The sequence below is a fragment of the Panthera pardus genome, unplaced genomic scaffold, assembly GCF_024362965.1.
Source record: "Panthera pardus isolate Hobbes unplaced genomic scaffold, ASM2436296v1 HiC_scaffold_18, whole genome shotgun sequence".
NCBI lineage: Eukaryota > Metazoa > Chordata > Mammalia > Carnivora > Felidae > Panthera > Panthera pardus.
The window spans coordinates 25,566,907-25,592,236 of NW_026526743.1; the positions used below are offsets into that span (position 1 = coordinate 25,566,907).

The window sequence follows — 25,330 nt, forward strand, 5'->3', positions numbered from 1 at the left end:
ATTAACATGTCAACCATACCCAAAGTAACCTATAGATTCAGTGCAATTCCCATCAAAATACAAATGAAATTTTTCACAGAACTCGAACAATCCTAAAATGTGTATGGAACCAGAAAAGACTTGAAATTGCCAAAGCAATGTTGAGAAAGAAGAAGAAAGTTGGAGGTATCACAATCTCAGATTTCAAGATATATTACAAGCTACAGTAATCAAAACAGTATGGTACTGGCACAAAAACAGACACAAATCAATGGAACAGGATAGAGAGCCCAGAAATAAAACCATACCTAGATGGTCAATTAATCTATGATAAAGGAGACAAGAATATATAATGGAAAAAAGAGCCTTTTCAATGAATGGTGTTGGGAAAATCTGATACATACATATCAGTAAATTAAACTGGACCACTTTCTTACAACATATGTATACACAAAGAATAAACTCAAAATGGATGAAAGACCTAAATGTCACTTGAAACCATAAATCTCCTAAAACACAGGCAGTAATCTCTTGGACACTGGCCTTAGCTACATATTTATGGATATGTCTCTTCAGGTAGGGAAACAAAGGAAAACATAAACTATTGGGACTATAGCAAAATAGTAAGCTTTTACACAACAAAGGAAATGACCAACCCAACAAAAAGGCAACTAATTGAATGGGAGAAGATATTTATAAATGATAAATCCAATAAGGGATTCTATATAACTTATACAACTCAACACCATATAAATACATAATCCAATTAGAAATGGGCAGAGGACCTGAATGGACATTTTCCCTAAGAAGGCATTCAGATGACCAACAGACACATGAAAAGATGCTCAACATCACTATCAAGCAAATCCAAACCACAACAGGTATCATCTTACACCAATCAGAAAGGCTAGTATTAAAAAAATAAGAAATAACAAATGTTGGCAAGGATATGGAGAAAAAAGAACTCTTGTACTGTTGGTAGGAATGTAAACTGGTACAATCATGTGGAAAACAGTACAGGAGTTCCACAAAAAATTAAAAACAGAAATACCATACGATCCATTAATTACACTACTGGTTATTTACCCAAAGAAAACAAAATGCTGATTCAAAAGGAGATGTATACCCCTATGTTTACTGCAGTATTATTATAATAGCCAAGATACGGAAGCAAGCCAGGCGTCCATGATACATGAATACATGAAGAGATGTGGTACACACACACACACACACACACACACACACACACACACTCATCCACAGTGCAGTATTACTCATCCACAAAAAAGAATGAAATCTTGCCATTTGTGACAATATATATGGACCTAGAGGGAACTATGCTAAGTGAAGTTAAGTCAGAGAGAGAAAGATAAATAATGTAGGATTTTACTTTTGTGTTGAATTAAAAAACAAAAAAACCCAACAGAAAACCCAGACTCTTAAATGTAGAGAACAAATTGGTTGCCAGAGGGGAGGTGAGTGGGAAGATGATGAAACAGATAATGGGGATTAAGATGTACAAATCCCAAGTTGTAATGTAAATAAACCATGGAGATGGAAAGTACAGCAAGCATTCAATGATGTATAGAATTAGACAAAATTTTTTAATGTTTTATTTTTGCGAGACAGAGAGAGACAGCATGAATAGGGGAGGAGCAGAGAGAGAGGGAGGCACAGAATCTGAAGCAGGCTCTAGGCTCTGAGCTGTCAGCACAGAACCCGACATGGGGCTCGAACCCACAAACAGTGAGATCATGACCTGAGCTGAAGTCGGATGCCCAACTGACTGAGTCACCCAGGTGTCCCCAATAATGTACAGAATTTTTGAATCAATATGTTGTACACCTGAAACTAATATAACATTGTATGTCAATTATGCTTCAATAAAATCAAAAGAAGCATGTGTCAACAGGGACCTGCATCTATAAAAATAAATTAATTAAAATAAATAAGTAATGAATTAAAATTTACATAATGACAGCTTATTTTGAAAAGATTATATGAGATGTAGACTTAACGGACATCCTTAATACGTGACAGATAACCGAAGTTTCAAATGAAGACTACTAAATCAAAGGAGAAGGAAAGAAAAAAAAATCATTTGTATAATATGAAGCAAAACATTCTTGATTTAAAAAATACAAACTAAGAATTTATATACGAAAGAATGTATTTGAATACATTTAGAGAAATCCTGCTTTCAAAGGATGAGTTACAATTTAGAAATGACTAAATAATATAGACATGTGGCTGAAAACCATAAACAACTGTAGTACAGGGAACAATAAAAATCAAAGGGAGATCGAGGAGCTCATTTCTAGGAAATGACCTCCCAAAAGTACTCAGAAAATTAACAGCTTTGCACTAATAATAACTAAAAATTTATTATACTTGATAGATATATTCTGAAAAGTTGTTAATTCAAGTGATACTAATATATACAGTGAGTTTTTAAACCAAAATCACCAATTCTTGTGTTGATTTTTTTTTTCTGGAATCCATAAGCATTATATATGTTATATATGTTAGAATCATTGATACACATAATCATATTTTTGAGATGGATAATTACTTGGGAAAACTGTCAGATAATGAAGAGATTCACCATTAACATACTATATAATTTTATAAAACTGAAACAGCACATACGAGGAGGTCATTGTTGGTGGCCATCAACAAGGATGGTCCCATATTTTAATATGTAATGCAAAAGAAGAGGTATATAGTATTTAAGAGCATAGCTTGTGAGACAAAGAAAAGAATGATGTCCCAGCTCTGCCACTTACCAGCTCTGTGCCCTTGGGCAAGTTTTATAACTTCTCTGAACCCCTGTTACTACATCTGTATAATGAGGATAAATAATACTGCTTACCTCAGTAAACTCTGGGAGGATTAACTGAGATAAATGTAAAAGTTCCTGCCAAATAAGTTAAGTACTGTTAAGTATTATGAAAAGAAGTAAACAAACATTTGGAAAATACTAAACTGTTAAATCCTTAAATGTCACTAAGTAACAAGAACTTGAAACTTTCCTATGATTAAATTAAGAATACGAGGGGGAGGAGCCAAGATGGCAGAGCAGCATGGAAGATTTTTTTGTGTCTGAAGTCCATGAAATATACTCAAAACAACACTAAACCATCCTGCACACCTAGAAAACTAATTTGAGGATTAACACAACAATCTGCACAACCTGAACCACAGAACACAGCAGATAGGCAGCGTGGAGAGGTGAACTGGGGGAGTGAGAAGCAGTGGAGGAGGACAAGTAGCTGTTTTTGCTTGTGGAGAGAGGACGGAGATGGGGGAAGAGTATGGGAAAAGCACCTCCCCCTCTCCCCCCCACCCCCCACCCCCTCAAAAGCAGCTGGAGAGAAAGTGGAAAAGTGGAAACAGCCGGTGGGACTGAAAAAAAAAAGGGAGAAAGGAGAAAGAAGAGGGTATAAATTCCATTAAGACTCTAAACAGGGGGAGCGCAGAGTCTGAAACTCTGCAGCTCTTTACCTGGAGGAGCTCTGGTGGAAAGGGCAAATCCCCAGGAGCAGAGAGTGAGGTCTGAGGGGTTCTCGGGCCACACAGGGAGAGGCGGTTTCCCTGCAGGGAGGACATTTGGTAGAGGCTGTGCAGTCACTCTACAGGCAAAGGTCCCAGCGGACCCTGGAGAACAACCACATTCACTGGTGCTGGAACAAGGACATTAAGGGGGAAGCCTAGTGCTAGATGTGTGTTATGATTTTCCATAATCCCTCAAACGCTGCTGCTACACTATTGTGTGAACTTTTTCTGGGGCGGGATGGGATCCAGCCTCAGTCTTGGGGCATTGGCAGCAGCACGGTCCCATGAACGTTTCTGGGGTCAGGTGGACACCTGGTCATTGCTCAGTGACACCCTCCCCCAGAGGGTCAGAACAGGTCAAATCTGCAGTCCCTCAGAAGTGAGGGGTTGGGAAACAGCCACATCTGAGATAAAACTCAGGAGGGAGGTGCTGCCTGGCAACCTGACGGCTTGGACACAGACTATAAAAGCAGGGAGTAGACAGAAATTGGAGACAAAGGGAAGGTACGTAACTGTTGCTCGAGGAGAACAGACTTCTGATACAACAGACTGGGTAGCTGGGTAACCCCATTTTTACCCCTCCCACGCATGCGCCTACACACCTACCAGTGCGACAATCCACCCCAGTAAGCTAAGCAGTGCCATCTTGTGGAGAACGGAGCAATTACACTAAGCCCTGCCCAACTGGCCAACCTTGCTCTTCAGAGATCACAACTCTCTCCACCTGCTGAGTTTACAGACTATAAGTTGCTTCACAGTTTGGGGTACCTGGGTGGCTCAGTCAGTTAAGCGTCTGACTTCGGCTCAGGTCATGATCTTACAGTTTGTGAGTTTAAGCCCCGCGTTGGGCTCTGTGCTGAGAGCTAAGAGCTTGGATCCTGCTTCAGATTCTGTGTCTCCCTTTCTATCTGTTCCTTCCCCACTCGTACTCTGTCTCTCTCTCTCTCAATCAATAAAGAATAAAAAAAATTTTATTGTAAATAATAAAAGTGCTTCATAATTTGACTTCTAGGGGAAACCGATGTAATTTCAATTGTATTTCAGTCTGTTCACTGGTCTATCTATTCAGTTTTTTTTCTTTTTATTTTCTTTTCATATTCTTGAATACAGAAAGAGAAAAAATATATTTTCATTTTCAATTTTTATTAAAAATATTTTTCTTTAAAATTTTCTACTATATTTTTTGTTTTCATAATTTTTTCAAATTTTATTTTACTTCCATAATTTCATTTTATTCTATTTCATTGTATTCATGTTTTTCAAACCTTTTCCTTTTTTTTCTTTCTTTTCCTTTTCTTATCTTTCCCTTTTTTCTCTAATCTATCAAGGTCCTTTCAACAACCAGACCAAAACACACGTAGGTTCTAGTATCATTGATTTTTTTGTGTTGTTGTTAATTTTTTTAACCTTATTATTTCCTTTGCTTCCTTCAAAATGACAAAATGAAGGAATTCACCCTAAAAGAAAGAGCAGGAAGAAATGACAGCCAGGGACTTAATCAACAGAGATATAAGCAAGATGTATAAACCAGAATTTACAATCGATAATAAGAATACTAGCTGGGATTGAAAATAGATTAGAAGACCTTTCTGAGGAGATAAAAGAAGTAAAACCTAGTGAGGAGGAAATAAAAAATGCTATAACTGAGCTGTTATCTCGAATGGATGTGGCAAGGATGGATGAGGCAGAGCAGTGAATCAGGGATATAGAGGATAAACTTATGGAGAATAATGAAGCAGAAAAAAGAGGGAGACTAAGGCAAAAGAGCACAATTTAAGAATTAGGGAAATCATTGCCTCATTAAAAAGGAACAACATCAGAATCAAAGGGGTCCCAGAAGAGGAAGAGAGAGAAAATGGGGTAGAAGGGTAATGTGAGGAAATCATAGCAGAAAACTTTCCTAACCTAGGGAAAGACACAGACATCAAAATCCAGGAAGCACAAAGGACTCCCATTAGATATTACAAAAACTGATCATCAACAAGGCAAATCATAGCCAAATTCACAAAATACTCAGGCAAGGAAAGAATCATGAAAGCAGCAAGGGAAAAACAGTCCTTAACCCACAAAGGAAGACAGATCAGGTTTGCAGCAGACCTACCCACAGAAACCTGGCAGGCCAGAAAGGACTGACAGGATATATTCAATGTGCTGAATTGGAAAACTATGGAGCCAAGAATTCTTTATCCAGCAAGGCTGTCATTCAAAATAGGAGAGATAAAAAGTTTCCCAGACAAACAAAAATTAAAGGAGTTTGTGACCACTAAACCAGCCCTGCAAAAAACTTTAAAGGGGACTCTCTGAGGGGAGAAAAGACTAAAAAAAAAAAAAAAAAAAAAAAAAAAGACCAAAAGCAACAAAGACTAGAAAAGGACCAGAGAACACCAGAAACTCTAACTCTACAGGCAACATAATGGCAATAAATTCATATCTTTTAGTACTCACTCTAAACGTCATTGGACTAAATGCTCCAATCAAAAGACATAGGGTAACAGAATGGATAAGAAAACAAGATCCATCTATATGACATTTACAAAAGACCCACTTTAGACCTAAAGACACCTTCAGATTGAAAGTAAGGGGATGGAGAACCATCTATCATGCTAATGGTTGACAAAAGAAAGCCGGAGTAGCCATACATATATCAGACAATCTAGACTTCAAAATAAAAAATGTAACAAGAGATGAAGAAGGACATTATATCAAAATTAAGGGGTCTATCCACCAAGACCTAACAATTGTAAACATATATGCTCCAAATGTGAGAGCACTCAAATATACAATTGAACTAATCACAAACATAAAAACAAAAAAACAAAAAAAACCACCTCATTGATAGAATACAAGAATAGTACAGGACTTAAACACCCCACTGAAAACAATGGGTAGATTTTCTAAACATAAAATCAACAAGGAAACAAAGGCTTTGAATGACACACTGGACCAGATGGACTTAACAGATACATTAGAACATTTCATCCTAAAGCAGTGGAATATGCATTCTTCTCCAGTGCACATGGAATGTTCTCCAGAAGAGATCACATACTGGGACACAAATCAGCCCTCAACAAGTACGGAAAAACTGAGATCATACCGTGCATATTTTCAGACCACAAGGCTACGAAACTCGAAATTAACCACAAGAAAAAATTTGGAAATATAACAAATACTTGGGAGACTAAAGAACATCTTACTAAAGAATGAATGGGCTAGCCAAGAAGTTAAAGAGGAAATTAAAAAGTACATAGAAGCCAATGAAAATGATAACAACACAGCCCAAAACCTCTGGGACACAGCAAAGACAGGCATAAGAGGGAAGTATATAGTAATCCAGGCGTTCCTAAAGAAGGAAGAAAGGTCTCAGATACACAACCTAACCTTACACCTTAAAGAGCGGGAAAAAGAATAGCAAATAAAACCGAAAACCAGCAGAAGACAGGAAATAATAAAGATTAGAGCAGAAATTAATGCTATTGAAATAAAAAAAACAGTAGAACTTATCAATGAAACCAGAAGCTGGTTCTTTGAAAGAATTGACAAATTGATAAACCCCTAGCCAGTTTGATCAAAAAGAAGGAAAGCACCTAAAGAAATAAAATCAAGAATGAAAGTGGAGAGATAACAACACAGCAGAAATACAAACTAATATGAAATTATGTGCAATTATATGCCAATAAAATGGGTAATCTGGAAGAAATGGACAAATTCGTAAAACATATAAACTACCAAAACTGAAAAAGGAAGAAACAGAAAATTTGAACGGCCTCATAACCAGTAAAGAAATTGAATTAGTAATCAAAAGTCTCTAAAAAACAAGAGTCCAAAGCCAGATGGCTTTCCAAGGGGAATTCTACCAAACATTTAAGGAAGAGTTAACACCTATTCTCTTGAAGCTGTTCCAAAAAATAGAAATGGAAAGAAAACTTCCAAACTCTTCCTATGAAGCCAGCATTACCTTGATTCCAAAACCAGACAGAGACCCCACTAAAAAGGAGAACTATAGACCAATTTCCCTGATGAACACGGATGCAAAACTCAACAAGATATTCGCCAACCAGATCCAACAATACATTAAAAAAAATTATTCACAACAGCCAAGTGGGATTTATACCTGGGATACAGGGCTGGTTCAATATCTGCAAAACAACTAATGCGATTCATCGCATCAATAAAAGAAATGACAGGAACTGCACGATCCTCTCAATAGATGCAGAGAAAGCATTTGACAAAATACAGCATCCTTTCTTGATAAAAACTCTCAAGAAAGTAGGGATAGAAGGCTCATACCTCGAGATCATAAAAATCATTTATGAAAGACCTACGTCTAATATCATCCTCAATGGGGAATAACTGAGAGCTTTCCCCCTAAGGTCGGGAAAAGACAGGGATGTCCACTCTCACCACAGTTATTCAACATAGTATTGGAAGTCTTAGCCTCACCAATCAGACAACACAAAGAAATAAAAAGCATCCAAATTGGCCAGGTGGAGATCAAACTTTCACTCTTTGCAGATGACATGATACTCTACATGAAAACCCAAAAGATTCCACCAAAAAACTGCTAGAGCTGATGCATGAATTCAGCAAAGTCGCAGGATATAAAATCAATGCACAGAAATCAGTGCATTCCTATACACCAATAATGAAGCAACAGAAAGAGAAATCAAGGAATTGATCCCATTTACAATTGCATCAAAAATCATAAGATACCTAGGAATAAATCTAGGTGAAGAGGTGAGAAATCTGTAACTGAAAACTATAGAAAGCTTATGAAAGAAATTGAAGACACAAGAAAATGGAAAAATATTCCATGCTCCTGGATAGGAAGAACAAATATTGTTAAAATGTCAATACTACCCAAAGCAATCTACATATTCAATGCAATCCCTATCAAAATAACACCAGCACTCTTCACAGAGCTAGAACACACAATCCTAAAATTTGTATGGAACCAGAAAAGACCCTGAATAGCCAAAGCAATCTTGAAAAAGAAAACCAAAGCTGGAGGCAGCATGATCCTGGACTTCAAGCTGTATTAAAAAGCTGTAATCATCAAGACAGTATGGTACAGGCACAAAAACAAGACACTCAGATCAATGAAACAGAATAAAGAACCCAGAAATGGACTCACAAACGTATGGCCAACTGATCTTTGACAAAGCAGAAAAGAATATCCAATGGAATAAAGACAGTTTCTTCAGCAAGTGGTGCTGGGAAAACTGGACAACGACATGTAGAAAAATGAACCTGGACCACTTTCTTACACCATACACAAAAATAAACTCAAATGGATGAAAGACCTAAATGTAAGACAGGAAGCCATCAAAATCCTCAAGGAGAAAGCAGGCAAAAACCTCTTGACCTCGGCCACAGCAACTTTTTACTCAACGCATTTCTGGAAGCAAGGTAAACAAAAGCAAAAGTGAACTATTGGGACCTCATCAAAATAAAAAGCTTCTGCACAGTGAAGGAAACAATCAACAAAACTAAAGGCAACCAACAAAATGGGAGAAGATATTTGCAAACGACATATCAGATAAAGGGTTAGTATCCAAAATCTATAAAGAACTTATCAAACTCAACACCCAAAAAACAAATAATCCAGTGAAGAAATGGGCAAAAGTCATGAACAGGCACTTCTCCAAAGAAGACATCCAGATGGCCAACCGACACATGAAAAAATGCTGCACATCCCTCATCATCAGGGAAATACAAATCAAAACCACAATGAGCTATCACCTCACACCTATCAGAATGGCTAACATTAACAACTCAGACAACAACAGATGTTGGCAAGGATGTGGAGAAAGAGGATTTCTTTTGAATTTTTGGTGGGAATGCAAGCTGGTGCAGCCACTCTGGAAAACAGTATGGAGGTTCCTCAAAAGATTAAAAATAGAACTACCCTATGACCCAGCAATTGCACTAGTAGTAATTTATCCAAGGGATACAGGTATGCTGTTTTGAAGGGGCACATGCACCCCAATGTTTATAGCAGCACTATCAACAATAGCCAAAGTATGCAAAGAGTCCAATTGCCTATCGATGGGTGAATGCATAAAGAAGATATGGTATGTATGTATGCGTGTGTATATACATTCATATATATATATGTATATACTACACACACATATATATACACACACACACACACACACACATATATATATATACACACACACACACACATACACATATACAATGGAATATTACTTGGCAATCAAAAAGAATGAAATCTTGCCATTCACAATTATATGGATGGAACTAGAGGGTTTTTTGCTAAGCAAAATTAGTCAGAGAAAAACAAATATATGACTTCACTCATATGACGACTTTAAGATTCAAAACAGATGAACATAAGGGAAGGGAAGCAAAAATAATATAAAAGTAGGGAGGTGGACAAAATATAAGAGACTCTTAAATACAGAGAACAAACAGAGGGTTGCTGGAGTGGTTGTCGGAGGGGGGATGGGCTAAATGGGCTAGGGGGACTAAGGAATCTACTCCTGGAATCATTGTTGCAGTATATGCTAACTTGGATGTAAATTCAAAAATAAATAAATTAATTATTGAGGTAAAATGATAAGGAAGAAGCAGTTTAAGTACAGATAATACCATTCATCTCTGTATGTGATAGGGAATAAAAAGGAATGACTTGCTACTGCTGGACAGAATAGGAAGATGGCATTGCTTTGTGAGAGCTGCTATGGGAACGGATTGCTCTGGACCAAGGATTGTCACACAAGGTACTTTCACCCATCCATCTATCCACTACTCATCTACTATCTAGCTAACTACCCATCCATCCATCCATCCATCCAATCCATCACTCAACTCTTTAGTGGGTGAGGGTTAAGCACAGAAGAGCTGTGTACCTACCTACATCAAAGAATTACATCTTTGCTTTTGCTTATGAATGGATGGGGCATTTACACAGAATGAAAAAGCAGCATTTTGATGGATGAAAACGGGTTTGAAATGAAAGCCTAAGTTGTTTGAAAATGGAACAGGACATTTAGAAAGGGGGTGGCACTGGGACCTTCATAATTTATTCTCAGCCTTCTTTATTGCTCTGGTAGCAGATAATTCCCCTCAGGTGTAATATACCAAAGAGGAATAAATTTCACTATCTTTCGTCTTTCCCAGGTGGTATGTAACTACAAGATCTAAGAATAGGCAAGACCCTGCAATAATCACTTTCCTAGTACTGTGGCAATCAAATAAGGAAAAAAATGCCTGCTGAAGTTCATAGAGCAGTCACATGGATTGCTCTACTTAGCAAAGATTCATTCTACTAATTGAGACAGGCTTAGAGAGACAAGTGTCCCAATTAAGTTGTGGGTTATATCAGAAAGTAGCAAGAATATCATCCGTTCAATTACAAATAGAAATGTAATAATGTAAAATAATTATCCTACAGAATTTTTAATATTCAAAGGGTGAATTATACACTCTAATACCTTGCATAATTAAAAAAATAAAAACTGTAGTTCTGAGAATATAGAATGTCTTCAGAGGTATAGTTTTACTAAAAACCTTCTTACCTACAAAGGCAAAAATTCATATTACATACACAAACCTGTACATAAAGGCTTTAGGGATTTAGGGTCCTGGTTTTTCCTCATGCTTGTGTATCTTAAAAGAAATGAATACAGCTTTAACTCTGCTTTAAATGCTGAGTATGTATAAAATCAGGACTCTGAAGCAGCAATTTTATAATTTGTATATAAATTACCATTCCAATCAAAAAGCATTCAAAATATTTTATCAGAATCACATCTGGCATCCATGACTCACCAAGATAGATGCCTGAGTCTTTGCTAGAAAGTAGAAACTCAGAGAATAATCACTTTTGCTATGGCAACCATTGCAGTGCAATCACCATAGTGACATGGAATGGAACAAACTGGACTTAGAATATTCCAAAAACATCTATTCACTTTAGGCTCCAAATGGCAATGTGTGCATATAAAATATTTTAGTTTTATCAAAAATTTGTAACAGTATTATCTTTGCTGTGATAGGGACAGGTCAGGTGGAGGGGAACCAAGGTCTAGCAGGTTAGAGAGAAAAATGTTTAAATTGGTTGCTTTTACTTTAATCATGTCTAGAAAGATAAAAAAAAATAGTGAGAAGCTGTTCAAATACACTTGTTTCAGTGTTAAATAATATAAATACTATAGATAATACATGCTGGCAGAATTCACGAATTAGAAAAACAGAAATACAAGGACTAAGAATAAAAATCTGTAAGAACCCAGGATGTCTCCCACTGAAATCAGCACTTATCTATTTCATTTTATTCTTTAAAGTTTATTTATTTATTTTTGAGAGAAGGGAGTGAGTGAGCAGGGGGTGCAGAGAGAGAGGGAGAGAATGCTAAGCAGGCTCCACACCATCAGCACAGAGCCCGATGCAGGGCTCGAACCCATGAACCATGAGATCATGACCTGAGTCAAAATCAAGAGCTGGATGCTTAGCCGACTACACCCCAGCACCCATCTATTTTAAAGATTCAGAACACTTTTTAGTTCAAGCACTTAGCTTTAATCAAAATGAGCAAATATAATGTTAGATCAGTCCTCATCATGTAAATGACACTTAGAAGTTCTGGTTTAGTAGGATTAGGGTTAAAGATACTTAAAATATATCCTAAATTTGGGCCCAATTCTTAAAAACCAATTAGTTAAATCAACTAGAATATATTTTCATTTAATTAAATTATTCATTCAAAATTATTCATTGAGAATTTACAAAGTGACTGGCACTGCTCCAGGCATGAAATATAGCAGTGGACAAAACACAACAATGGAGGATATTCTAGTGAGTACAAGAGTAAAATGCAGCATATGCCACTGTTCAATGCTATGGAGAAAAATAAAGAGGGAAAGGACATAGGAGTGCTGGGGGGGGGGGGGGAAGGGTAGAATTTAAATACAGTGATCAGAGAAGGTAGCCTGCAATGGGCATTATTTTAGCAAGAATAGAAGGTTGTGAGGGAGTGACCCATGAGAAATATCTGGAGAAAGAACATTCTACAGAGAGGAATGAGCAAGGGCAGAAGCCCTCTGGGGAAACCATGCTTGGCCTGTCTGAAGGATACAAAGAGGCCAATATGGCTGGAATACAGTTACATTTTTATACAATTAGGAAGAAAGGTGGGATACTTTGGGCAGGTACTCCTTCATTTACCCCTCATCCATCATCTAAAAGGCATTTTAACAAGGATACCATGATACCCAACTCTGTGCCTCTCCAGAGCTTGTATCTTCCATTTGTATCTTGTTTTAGTGTGGAACAGACATCTCAAACTTAACATGTCCAAAACAGAACTATTAACAGAACTTCCTCTTTCTACTCCTTTTCTACCTTGGTGAATGGTATCAATATCCAGACAGTTGTTCAAGCCCCAAACCTGTAAGTCATCCTTTCTTCTTCTCTTCCCTCCAATATCAATCAGTAAGTCCCATCAACTTTGTCTCCAACATCTCCTAAGTATGACCCCTTCTCTTATCTCCTAATGATTACACAGGTCCAAGTCATCATATCTTTTGCCTGGTTAATTGCATATCCTACTAACAAGTCTTCTTGAAGCTTCCAATTACATTTCGAATAAAATCCAAAGTCTTTACTTTGGTCTACAAGGCTCTAAAGACCTGGCCAAGTGCCATACTTCTTTTTGTTCCTTCAACATTTGCTTAGGTGTTATCTCTACATGGAACAGTTTCCCAAAACCTCATGTGACTTCATCTTGGGTCAAATATGACCTCTAATCAGCTACAGAACATAGCCCCTCTCACTTCCCATTACAATACTTTATTTCTTCAAAGCTCTTACCACTTTCTAAAAACACCTTACTAATTTAATGAATTCTTCTTGACTTTCTCTCCTCAAACGAATGTAAACTTCATAAGGACAGGGTTCTCGTATGCTTCACTTGTGGTATATGCCAAGTAGCTAGAATAGAGCAGTCCAAACAGTAGGCACTCAAAAAATATTTTTTGAATACATTAACATATTATATATCTTTTGGTATAAAACAGGAAGAAAACTGAATGGAAAAATAAGTGATCACCATACAATTTTAAAGAATAAACTATTTGATTGATATGTTTGTATCATAAATTCATTCAAAGGAATACAAGTATTATATTTCAAATTCCTTCAATCTAAGAATTATATCTAATTTGTCCATACTCCATATATGAAAATATTCTGTATTTGAATCTACTTAATAAATTCTGATTGACAATGAAGGTGCTATGGTAGTACATTTAAAAGAGAGTGTCTGAAACCTCAAGCATTTTTTTTCTTTTACTGATTATTCTCAATTGGAATTCAGTGTCACTTTTTGATGAAAAAACAAATAAAGCTACTTAACAAAAGAGTAGCCAGTTTACAAGTGTGTGAAACAAACAAACAAACAGACTCCACTATTAAGTCTTTGAAATAAAAGGTAGTCTTAAATGACTCATACTGAAAATAGGCCCAGAAAACATAACACCTAGAACTTTCCCCTGTACAACCTCTTTTATAGTATGATCATCATCTACTTGAAGGCATTTAATTTTCAAAATTCTTTTGTAAAAGAGAATATGAACATTCAGCTCTCCATTAGCACTCAGGCTAAATAATAAATTTAAATTTCCATACATGGCTCATCTGATTTACTTTTATTACCAAATCAAGCACTAACAAGAAATAATTTTAACAGCTTGTTATTAAATATATATCTAACTGTAAAACAAGAGAAAATATAACTGTCATGTTACTTTGAACTAAGCATTTCAGTTCTACCATGGTTAATTTGGATTAAAATCTAATTTTTATCTAGTAGCATCTAGACTTCATAAAATAATTTGATTTTGAGGTTTCTTGCTTTTTCTCTTTCACTTTAAGATTATCAATGATTATTTCCTGGGCTAGGCAAGGGAATACTCAATTGAATATTTGGTCTCAACCAGCACAATATTTAAAGGGTTTGATATCTTGAAATATCAAGGGTGACCAAGTTCTGCAGACAATACCTTTTAGGCCATTAGTGCCCTTGTGACCTGTAAATGAAAAGGCCTTTTCTTGGTCATAATATTGTCAGTGGTTTCTGACCACCTTGTAGTGCTTGTTTTTCTCCCTCCTTATTCCTCTGTAAAGCTGTTTATACCCCCTTCAGGTCTTGACTTCTTAGCTCTTGGAGGACTTTTAAACTTGCCTTGCTGTATTCCTGAAACTAGGTTTCTTAAATGTTCCCGCTTTGTTGTCTTATTAGTATAATTAATGTGATGACTCTAAAGTATCTCTAAGTATCCAAACAAGCTTTCTCTCCTAATTACCTATCTCTATGAAGGATGGTATAGAAAATAATTCTTTTAGTTATTCAGGGATTTTTTTTTTTTTTAATTCACTAGAGTCAAATCAATCACTAAATTGACTGATTGTTTCTTTATGTTTCTCACACTTGTTCCTCCATTAATTGATGTAGTTAAGTGCATGCTCTTAACACCTCATGCCTTGACCTGTCTCCTGACTGGTTTTTACCCCTATTAAAACATGTATTTTAAACTTTAAATGTGCCTCCCTTTTGATATAAAAATCTCAAGCATCTTAGAGATTCTAGTAATTTCCACCTGAATTCCTATTCTATGCCTAAGGTGCAATACCTTCTGCATGCCCTAAAAGACCAGAAGGTTTTAACTTTACTTTCTGAAGTTAATTTAAAAAAGGTATTAACACAGAGATGTCCAAAACTGCTCTACTACTTCCCACTGCTTTCACTGAACACAATTAACATTTGTTCACCTGCTACTCATTTGGTAATTCAATGTGTTCCCAGTCCATTTTTATGTTTTTACATTTTTACAGAAACTCTATTCAAGCCTAAGTGGTGTATTCACTAGTCACTAACCACACCCTGTTTTTATACCTCTATATATTTTTAACCAAACATCAGAGTTGTTTCAAAGTCCAGTCCAAAATCTCACATCTTCCATGAACCTTCCTACCCTTTCTCAGCCTAAAGTGATTCAATTTGCCATAAGACTTTATATCTTGTCTATGGCATTAATTCTGTAATTAACAGTGAAATACGGTCTGGTGTCTCTTACATTATGGTAGTTGTTTTTTTATTCCTGTGCTTTTTCAAATTTGTCTTTTGTTTTCCAAATTAGACTATATATATATATATATATATATATATATATATATATATATATATATATACACACACACATATATATATGTATATAAATAAACACACACACACACACATATATATATATTTGAAAAAATATATTTTAAGTTTATTTATTTAGAGACAGAGCATGTGAGTATGCATGCATGAGCGAGGGAAAGAATCCCAAGCAGTCTCTGCACTGCCAGTGCAGGGCTCAATTCCACGAACCCATGAGATTGTGACCTAAGCCAAAACTAAGAACCAGGTGCCCAACTGACTGAGCCACCCAGGTGCACAAGACTACAAATTTTGTTCTTTCTTCTTAATGTTTATTTATTTTTGAGAGAGAAAGAGCATGAGTGGGGTAGGGGCAAAGAGAGGAGACACAGAATCCAATGCAGGCTCCAGGCTGAGCTGTCAGCACAGAGCTTGACACAGGGCTTGAACTTACGAACTGCGAAATCAGGACCTGTGCCAAAGTTGGATGCTTAACCGATTGAGCCACAAATTTATTTTTTTATTGAATATTTTTATGTTTATTCATTATCGAGAGAGAGAGAGAGAGAGAGACAGAGACAGAGACAGAGAGAGAGAATGAACGGGGGAAGGGCAGAGAAAGCGGGAGACAGAATTCAAAGCAGGCTTCAGGCTCTGAGCCGTCAGCACAGAGCCCAATGCAGGGCTTGAGCTCGTGAACTGAGAGATCATGACCTGAGCGTAAGTCAGATGCCCAACTGACGGAGCCACCCAGGCGTCCCAAGACTACAAATTACTTAAAGGCAAGGACCTTATCTTAAAAATCTCTGCATTCTTACATGGCATTCAGTATAGTATTTGAAACATAACAAAGGTCTAAGTTTTGTATTTTATTTGTAGGAGTTAAAGATCTTGTTAAAGTATATGACCACTCTAAAGAAGATTTCATGCAACTCAGAGGATAGGATCACTTATATATGAACTTAGTTAGAAATAGTAGGACAAAAATATCTAACAACACATTAAGCACATACTTTGCTGTCTTTCTTGCCATTGCTAATTATTACCCTTCCATAATTAACTTTTTCATAATTAAGCTCATATATTAAATCAGTCTGACTACATAACAGAAAATATGAAACACAGGGAATAAGATAACCTATTAACTTGCTTTCACATAACCATGACTATCAGTCTGAAATATTTTTTCTAGTCTGGTTTTGTTTCAGATGATTACATTGTGTAACACTGTTCTGTTCTTTACTTCGAACAGAATCTTCATAACCATCATTTTCATCAGCTGCATAATACTCTATGGTGTTTTATTTAGCTAATTTCTGGTATAGAATTTGTCTTATAAAGGAAATAAACAACATAATTAGTCTGAACAATTACTCTGTTGATTTTTTGGTAAAGACTCTTGATTTGTGTGATTTCAAATCACCCTACCCTTATTCTATACCAGAATAGCCTAAGTTTAAAGTAGATTTTTTTAATCTTTAACAAAATATTTTTTATTAGCAGCTAAAAACTTCATCATAGCTGTAAAAAAACCTTCTGTTCCTAGACAACTTAAGTGAACTGGGAGCCATTTAAACCCTCTTTTCTGGTACAGGATTCTTCCTGTGAGCTCCATCATTTATTCCAGCATGTGCTTTTATTTATTTTTTTTTTTTATCTATTTGGTAAATGGTGAATTTCTGAAATCATGCTGACTTCCTGGCTGTCAGTCAAACTTGACTTGGTTCTAAGAGAGTGCAGGTGGAGAAGGAGTTGAGGATGGAGGGCAGGATGCAATTCACAGATGTATTCTAATGTTTAGAAAATGTATATTTTGTTTATATTAATATTCATAACCTTATTCAATGCCATTTGCTTTTCTGCACTCATTAGCAGTCTTGTTTTTTAATAATACTCAACTAAAAATACATGGATGTTTTAAAAGACATTATGGATATTTACTTAGGGTTTACTGATATATTAAAAGTGTTTAGCAGGGAGAGGTTTGGAAGATGGTGGCGCAGGAGGACACTAGGCTCACCTCATCCTGCTGATCAGTTAGATTCCACCCATATCTGCCTAAATAACCCAGAAAGCTGCCAGAAGACTAGCAGAACAGACTCTGTGGAGCCAGGTGTAGACAAGAGGCTCACAGAAGAGGGTAGGAAGGGCAGAGAGGTGGTGCGTGCTACACGGACTGGCGGGAGGGAGACGGGGTGGTGGAGGGGCAGCCTGCCCAGAAAGGCGGAATCCCCGAATCTGGCTAGCAAAAACAGAGGGGCTGGACTTCGTGAGTTCTGAGAGCCAGCAGGACTTACCATCTGGAATGTTATAAGTCAACAGCTCTGCTCGGAGAGCGGGAGGGTGAGAGGACACCCGGAGGGAAAGGTGTTGAGCCCTGGAAGACAGAGCTCAGCTCGGCAGGGAACAAAGGCGCTGGCCAGGGCCATCTCCCTCTCCCATCCCACACGAAATCCCAAAGGGAACCAGTTCCCATCACCGAACTTGCTTGCACAGTGCAAACACCCAACGCTGTGCTTCTCTGGACCCATCCCTCCGATGGGTCTGCCTGCCTGTCTCCCTCCCGGTGCTAAAGGGCCCCTCCCGCAGGGGACCACCAAGAGCAAAGCAAGCTAAACCTGCCCCTCCCACCCCTGAACACCTTGCGGATAAACCCCAGCTAATACACCAGATCCCATCAAAGCAGCACCACAAGCCTGGGAGTGTGCAAGTAGCCCAGACAGGGGCCACACCACTCCACAGTGAGTCCTGCCCCTGGGAGAGGGGAAGATAAGGTACACACCAGTCTGACTGTGGCCTCAGCGGTGGGCTGGGGACAGACATCAGGTCTGACTGTGGCCCCGCCCACTAACACAAATTACTCCAGACAGCACAGGGGAAGTGCCCTGCAGATCCGTGCCACTCCAGGGACTATCCAAAATGACGAAACGGAAGAATTCTGCTCAAAAGAAACTCCAGGAAGTAGCGAGACCTAACGAACTGATCAAAAATGATTTAAGCAACATAACGGAACAAGAATTTAGAATAATAGTCATAAAATTAACCGATGGGTTTGAAAAAAAGATAGACGACAGCAGAGAATCTATTGCTACAGAGATTAAGGGACTAAGAAATAGTCATAAGAAGCTAAAAAATGCTATAAACAAGGTGCAAAATAAAATGGAGATGACCACAGCTCGGATTGAAGAGGCATAGGAGAGAACAGGTGAATAAGAAGATAAAATTATGGAACAAGAGGAAGTTGAGAAAAAGAGAGATAAAAAAATCCAGGAGTATGAGCGAAGAATTCGAGAACTAAGTGATTCAATCATGCGGAACAATATCCATATCATGGGAATTCCAGAAGAAGAGGAAGAGAGAGAAAGGGGCTGAAGATGTACTTCAACGAATCACAGCTGAGAACTTCCCTGATCTGGGGAAGGAAAAAGGCATTGAAATCCAAGAGGCACAGAGAACTCCCTTCAGATGCAACTTGAATGGATCTTCTGCATGACATATCATAGTGAAACTGGCAAAACACGAGGATAAAGAGAAAATTCTGAAAGCAGCTAGGGATAAACACACTCTAACATATAAAGGGAGACCCATAAGGCTAGTAGCAGACTTATTTACTGAAACTTGGAAGGCCAGAAAGGAATGGCAGGAAATCTTCAATGTGTTGAACAGAAAAAAATATGCAGCCAAGAATCCTTTATCCAGCAAGTCTGTCATTCAGAATAGAAGGAGAGATAAAGGTCTTCCCAAACAAACAAAAACTGAAGGAATTCATCACCACTAAACCAGCCCTACAAGAGATCCTAAAGGGATTCTGTGAGTGAAATGTTGCAAGGACCACAAATGACCAGAGACATCACTACAAGCATGAAACCTACAGACATCACAATGACTCTAAACCCATATCATTCTATAATAACACTGAATGTATATGGACTAAATGCTCCAACCAAAAGACATAGGGTATCAGAGTGGATAAAAAAATACAAGACCCATCTATTTGCTGTCTACAAGAGATAAATTTTAGACCTGAGGACACCTTCAGATTGAAAGTGAAGGGATGGAGAACCATCTATCATGCTACTGGAAGTCAAAAGAAAGCTGAAGTAGCCATACTTATATCAGACAAACTACACTTTAAATTAAAGGCTGTAACAAGAGAGGAAGAAGGGCATTATATAATAATTACAGGGTCTATCCATCAGGAAGAGCTAAAATTATAAATGTCTATGTGCCAAATATGGGAGCCCCCAAATATATAAAACAATTAATCACAAACATAAGCAACCTTATTGATAAGAATGTGGTAATTGCAGGGGACTTTAATACTCCACTTACAACAATGGATAGATCATCTAGACACAGGAGCAATAAAGAAACAAGGGCCCTGAATGATACATTGGATCAGATGGACTTGACAATATATTTAGAACTCTGCATACTAAAGCAACAGAATATACTTTCTTCTCGAGTACACATGGAACATTCTCCAAGACAAATCACATCGTAAGTATAAAAGAATTGAGATCCTACCATGCACACTTTCAGACCACAATGCTATGGAGCTTGAAATCAACCACAGGAAAAAGTCTGGAAAACCTCCAAAAGCACAGAGGTCAAAAACACCCTACTAAAGAATGAATAGGTCAACCAGGAAATTAGAGAAGAAATTAAAAAATATACGTAAACAAACGAAAATGAAAATACAACAATCCAAACGCTTTGGGATGCAGCGAAGGCAGTCCTGAGAGGAAATTACATTGCAATCCAGGCCTATCTGAAGACACAAGAAAAATCCCAAATACAAAATCTAACAGCACACCTAAAGGAAATAGAAGCAGAACAGCAAAGATACCCCAAACTCAGCAGAAGAAGAGAAATAATAAAGATCAGAACAGAAATAAAACAATATAGAATCTGAAAAAACTGTAGAGCAGATCAATGAAACCAAGAGTTGGCTTTTTGAAAAAATAAACAAAAGTGATAAACCTCTAGGCAGGCTTCTCAAAAAGAAAAGGGAGATGACCCAAATTGATAAAATCATGAATCAAAATGGAATTTTTACAACCAATCCCTCAGAAATACAAGCAATTATCAGGGAATACTATGAAATATTATATGCCAACAAACTGGACAACCTGGAAGAAATGGACAAAATCCCAAGCACCCACACACATTCAAAATTCAAACAGGAAGAAATAGAAAGCTTGATCAGACCCATAACCAGCAAAGAAAATGAATCAGTTATCAAAACTCTCCCAACAAATAAGAGTGTAGGACCAGATGGCTTCCCAGGGGAATTCTACTAGACATTTAAAGCAGAGGGGCGCCTGGGTGGCGCAGTCGGTTAAGCGTCCGACTTCAGCCAGGTCACGATCTCGCGGTCCGTGAGTTCGAGCCCTGCGTCAGGCTCTGGGCTGATGGCTCGGAGCCTGGAGCCTGCTTCCGATTCTGTGTCTCCCTCTCTCTCTGCCCCTCCCCCGTTCATGCTCTGTCTCTCTCTGTCCCAAAAATAAATTAAAAACGTTGAAAAAAAAAAAATTAAAAAAAAAAAAATAAAATAAAGCAGAGATAATACCTACTCTTCTCAAGCTGTTCCTGAAAATAGAAAGGGAAGGGAAACTTCCAGACTCATTCTATAAAGCCAGTATTACTTTGATTCCTAAACCAGACAGACACCCAGGAAAACAAAAAAGAAGTACAGGCCAATATCTCTGATGAATATGGATGCAAAAATTCTCAATAAGATACTAGCAAATTGAATTCAACAGCATATAAAAAGAATTATTCACCATGATCAAATGAGATCAAGTGGGATTCATTCCTGGGATGCAGGGCTGGTTCAACATTTGCAAATCAATCAGTGTGATACATCACATTAATAAAAGAAAAGATAAGAACCATATGATCCTGTCAATTGATGCAGAAAAAACATTTGATAAAATTCAGCATCCCTTCTTAATAAAAACGCTCGAGAAAGTCAGGATAGAAGGAACATACTTAAACATCATCAAAGCCATTCATTAAAAACCCACAGTTAATATCATCCTCAATGGGGGAAAATTGAGAGCTTTCCCCCTGAGATCAGGAACACGACAGGGATGCCCACTCTCACCGCTGCTGTTTAACATAGTGTTGGAAGTGCTAGCATCAGCAATCAGATAACAAAATGAAATCAAAGGCATCAAAACTGGCAAAGATGAAGTCAAGCTTTCACTTTTTGCAGATGACATGATATTATACGTGGAAAACCTGATAGACTCCACCAAAGGTCTGCTAGAACTGACACGTGAATTCAGCAAAGTCGCAGGATACAAAATCAATGTACAGAAATCAGTTGCATTCTTATACACTAATAATGAGCAAAAGAAAGACAAATAAAGAAACTGATCCCATTGACAATTGCACCAAGAAGCATAAAATACCTAGGAATAAATCTAACCAAAGATGTAAAAGATCTGTATGCTGAAAGCTATAGAAAGCTTATGAAGGAAATTGAAGAAGATACAAAGAAATGGAATAACATTCCATGCTCATGGATTGGAAGAGTAAATATTGTTAAAATGTCAATACTACCCAAAGCTATCTACACATTCAATGCAATTCCAATCAAAATTGCACCAGCATTCTTCTCGAAGCTAGAACAAGCAATCCTAAAATTTTTATGGAACCACGAAGACCTTGAATAGCCAAAGTAATATTGAAGAAGAAGATCAAAGCGGGAGCCATCACAATTCCAGACTTTAGCCTCTAATACAAAGCTGTCATCATCAAGACAGTATGGTATTGGCACAAAAACAGACACACAGACCAATAGAATAGAATAGAACCCCAGAATTAGATCCACAAAAGTACGGCCAACTTATCTTTGACAAAGCAGGAAAGAATATCCAATGGAAAAAAGACAGTCTCTTTAACAAATGGTGCTGGGAGAACTGGAGAGCAACATGCAGAAGGATGAAACTAGACCACTTTCTTACACCATTCACAAAAACAAACTCAAAACGGATAAAGGACCCGAATGTGAGACAGGAAACCATCAAAACCCTAAAGGAGAATGCAGGAAAAAACCTCTTTGACCTCAGCCACAGCAATTTCCTACTTGACACATCCCCAAAGGCAAGGAAATTAAAAGCAAAAATGAACTATTGGGATCTCATGAGATAAAAGGCTTCTACTCAGCAAAGGAAACAATCAACAAAACTAAAAGGCAACCAACAGAATGGGAAAAGATATTTGCAAATGACATATCAGATAAAGGGTTAGTATCCAAAATCTATAAAGAGCTCACCAACTCCACACCTGAAAAACAAATAATCCAGTGAAGAAATGGTCAGAAAACATGAATAGACACTTCTCTAAAGAAGACATCCGGATGGCCAACAGGCACATGAAAAGATGCTCAACGTCGCTCCTCATCAGGGAAATACAAATCAAAAGCACACTCAGATATCACCTCATGCCATGCAAAGTGGTCAAATGAACAAATCAGGAGACTATAGATGCTGGCAAGGATGTGGCAAAATGGGAACCCTCTTGCACTGTTCGTGGGAATACAAACTGGTACAGCCGCTCTGGAAAATAGTGTGGAGGTTCCTCAAAAAATTAAAAATAGATCTACCCTATGACCCAGCAATGGCACTGCTAGGAATTTACCCAAGGGATACAGGAGTACTGATGCATAGGGGCACTTGTACCCCAATGTTTATAGCAGCACTTTCAACAATAGCCAAATTATGGAAAGAGCCTAAATGTCCATCAACTGATGAATGGATAAAGAAATTGTGGTTTATATATACAATGGAATACTAGGTGGCAATGAGAAAGAATGAAATATGGTCTTTTGTAGTAACGTGGATAGAACTGGAGAGTGTTATGCTAAATGAAATAAGTCATACAGAGAAAGACAGATACCATATGTTTTCACTCTTATGTGGATCCTGAGAAACGTAACAGAAGACCATGGGGGAGGGGAAGAAAAAAAAACAGCTTAGAGAGGGAGAGAGCCAAAGCATAAGAGACTCTTAAAAACTGAGAACCAACTGAGAGTTGATGGGGGTGGGAGGGAGGGGTAGGTGGGTGATGGGTATTGAGGAGGGCACCAGTTGAGATGAGCACTGGGTGTTGTAGGGAAACCAATCTGAAAATAAATTTCATATTAAAAGAAAATAAATAAAAGTGTTTACTGATATGCTACCTAAAGTCATTAAAAATAGTGGGGAAATATAGTTATGTTTCTTAATGGGCTATATCCTATATTCTGCACATTTGAACAATACCTGCATGTAAAAGTCTATGGTTAGTCAAATTTAAATAAATTTTAAGAAAAGCTACCAATAATGTTGTTAAAGTCAAGGCACTTATATAAAACACATGATCATAACACAAATAGAAGTTCTTAACTAGAGTTAAGGGAGGTATGTGTACCCTTGAAAATTATATAATGCATATATACTTTTTTTTTCTAGAGGAAGACTTGCAAAAGGATTTGTCATCAATCCAGTTTATCAAGTCAGTTAGCAAATTTAAAAAAATTTTCATGTATAACTTCACTATTTGCTTATTAAAGACTATATGTAAATCAGGAACCAGAAAAAAGCTCAAAATCAAAGTAACATGCAACATAACCAAACTAAAATACAGTACAACATAGAGATGTTGATATTTCCATCAAGCAACACTATTTTTTAAAGTTTATTTATTTATTTTTGAGAGAGTGTGCACGCACACATGCACACATACGAAGGGGCAGAGAGAGAAGGAGGGAGAGAATCCCAAGCAGGCTCTGTACTGTTGCAGAACCTGACATGAGGCTTAATCTCACGAACCACGAGATTATGACCTGACTCGAAATGAAGAGACCAGCGCTTAACTGACTGAGGCAGCCAGGTGCCCCTCAAATAACACTATTAAACTTGTTATAGCTGCCTTGGGATTCATTTCTATGACACTGAACAAAGAGCTGATTGAGCCAACTGAGCAAAGAGCAGTAATGACAACAAAAAAACAGGTAAGTCCAATGAAAAGATGTTATACAGTAATTTATTGTCATATTACTATGTGCCCAATAGTGTACTTTATTCACATTGTGTTCCTCACTATAGTCTTGGGAGGTGGATACAATTGTCATTGAAATTTGACAAATGAGGAAGCTGAGGCCTCTGGGCATGGTGACATGTCATCTGGATTCTGAGGAAGAAGCTGAGGTATTTATTGGCAGAATGAAGGAAAAGTAGGAGGAGAGTGGGCTTTAAACTCCTAGGTAGTGGTCATCTAGACTACTATCTAATACAAAATCCTTTTTAATAATAACTGACAAATGATGAAAGAGGCATACATGCTTTGGAAGTTCCTAACCAAAGTGAACTTGATTTACAGTGTAGAATCTTAAGGAAAACAGAGATTCATGTGTCCTCATCTGGCAAATTCACAATAGATGTTACTGTTCTTTGAAATTATGATGTAAATAGAAATGGTTTTTAGTATTCAAGTTTCAAGAGGTCAGGTTAACTCCCAATTTTTTTTGTTCCATCATTTAGAAATGTATGAAGACTTCACAATAATCACTAGTTGGTATCCTTTAGAAAAGCCTCAACAGACTTCCTTGTTTTGCATGTTACTCCTGCAAATAGGAGA

General features: G+C 37.4%; 1 protein-coding gene across 2 annotated transcripts in view; it reads right to left on the minus strand.

Moving 5' to 3' along the window:
• The window catches only part of ITFG1 (integrin alpha FG-GAP repeat containing 1), a 349,880-nt gene that overhangs the window by 223,411 nt on the left and 101,139 nt on the right, over positions 1-25,330 (minus strand). The gene's annotated exons all lie outside the window — the stretch shown is intronic.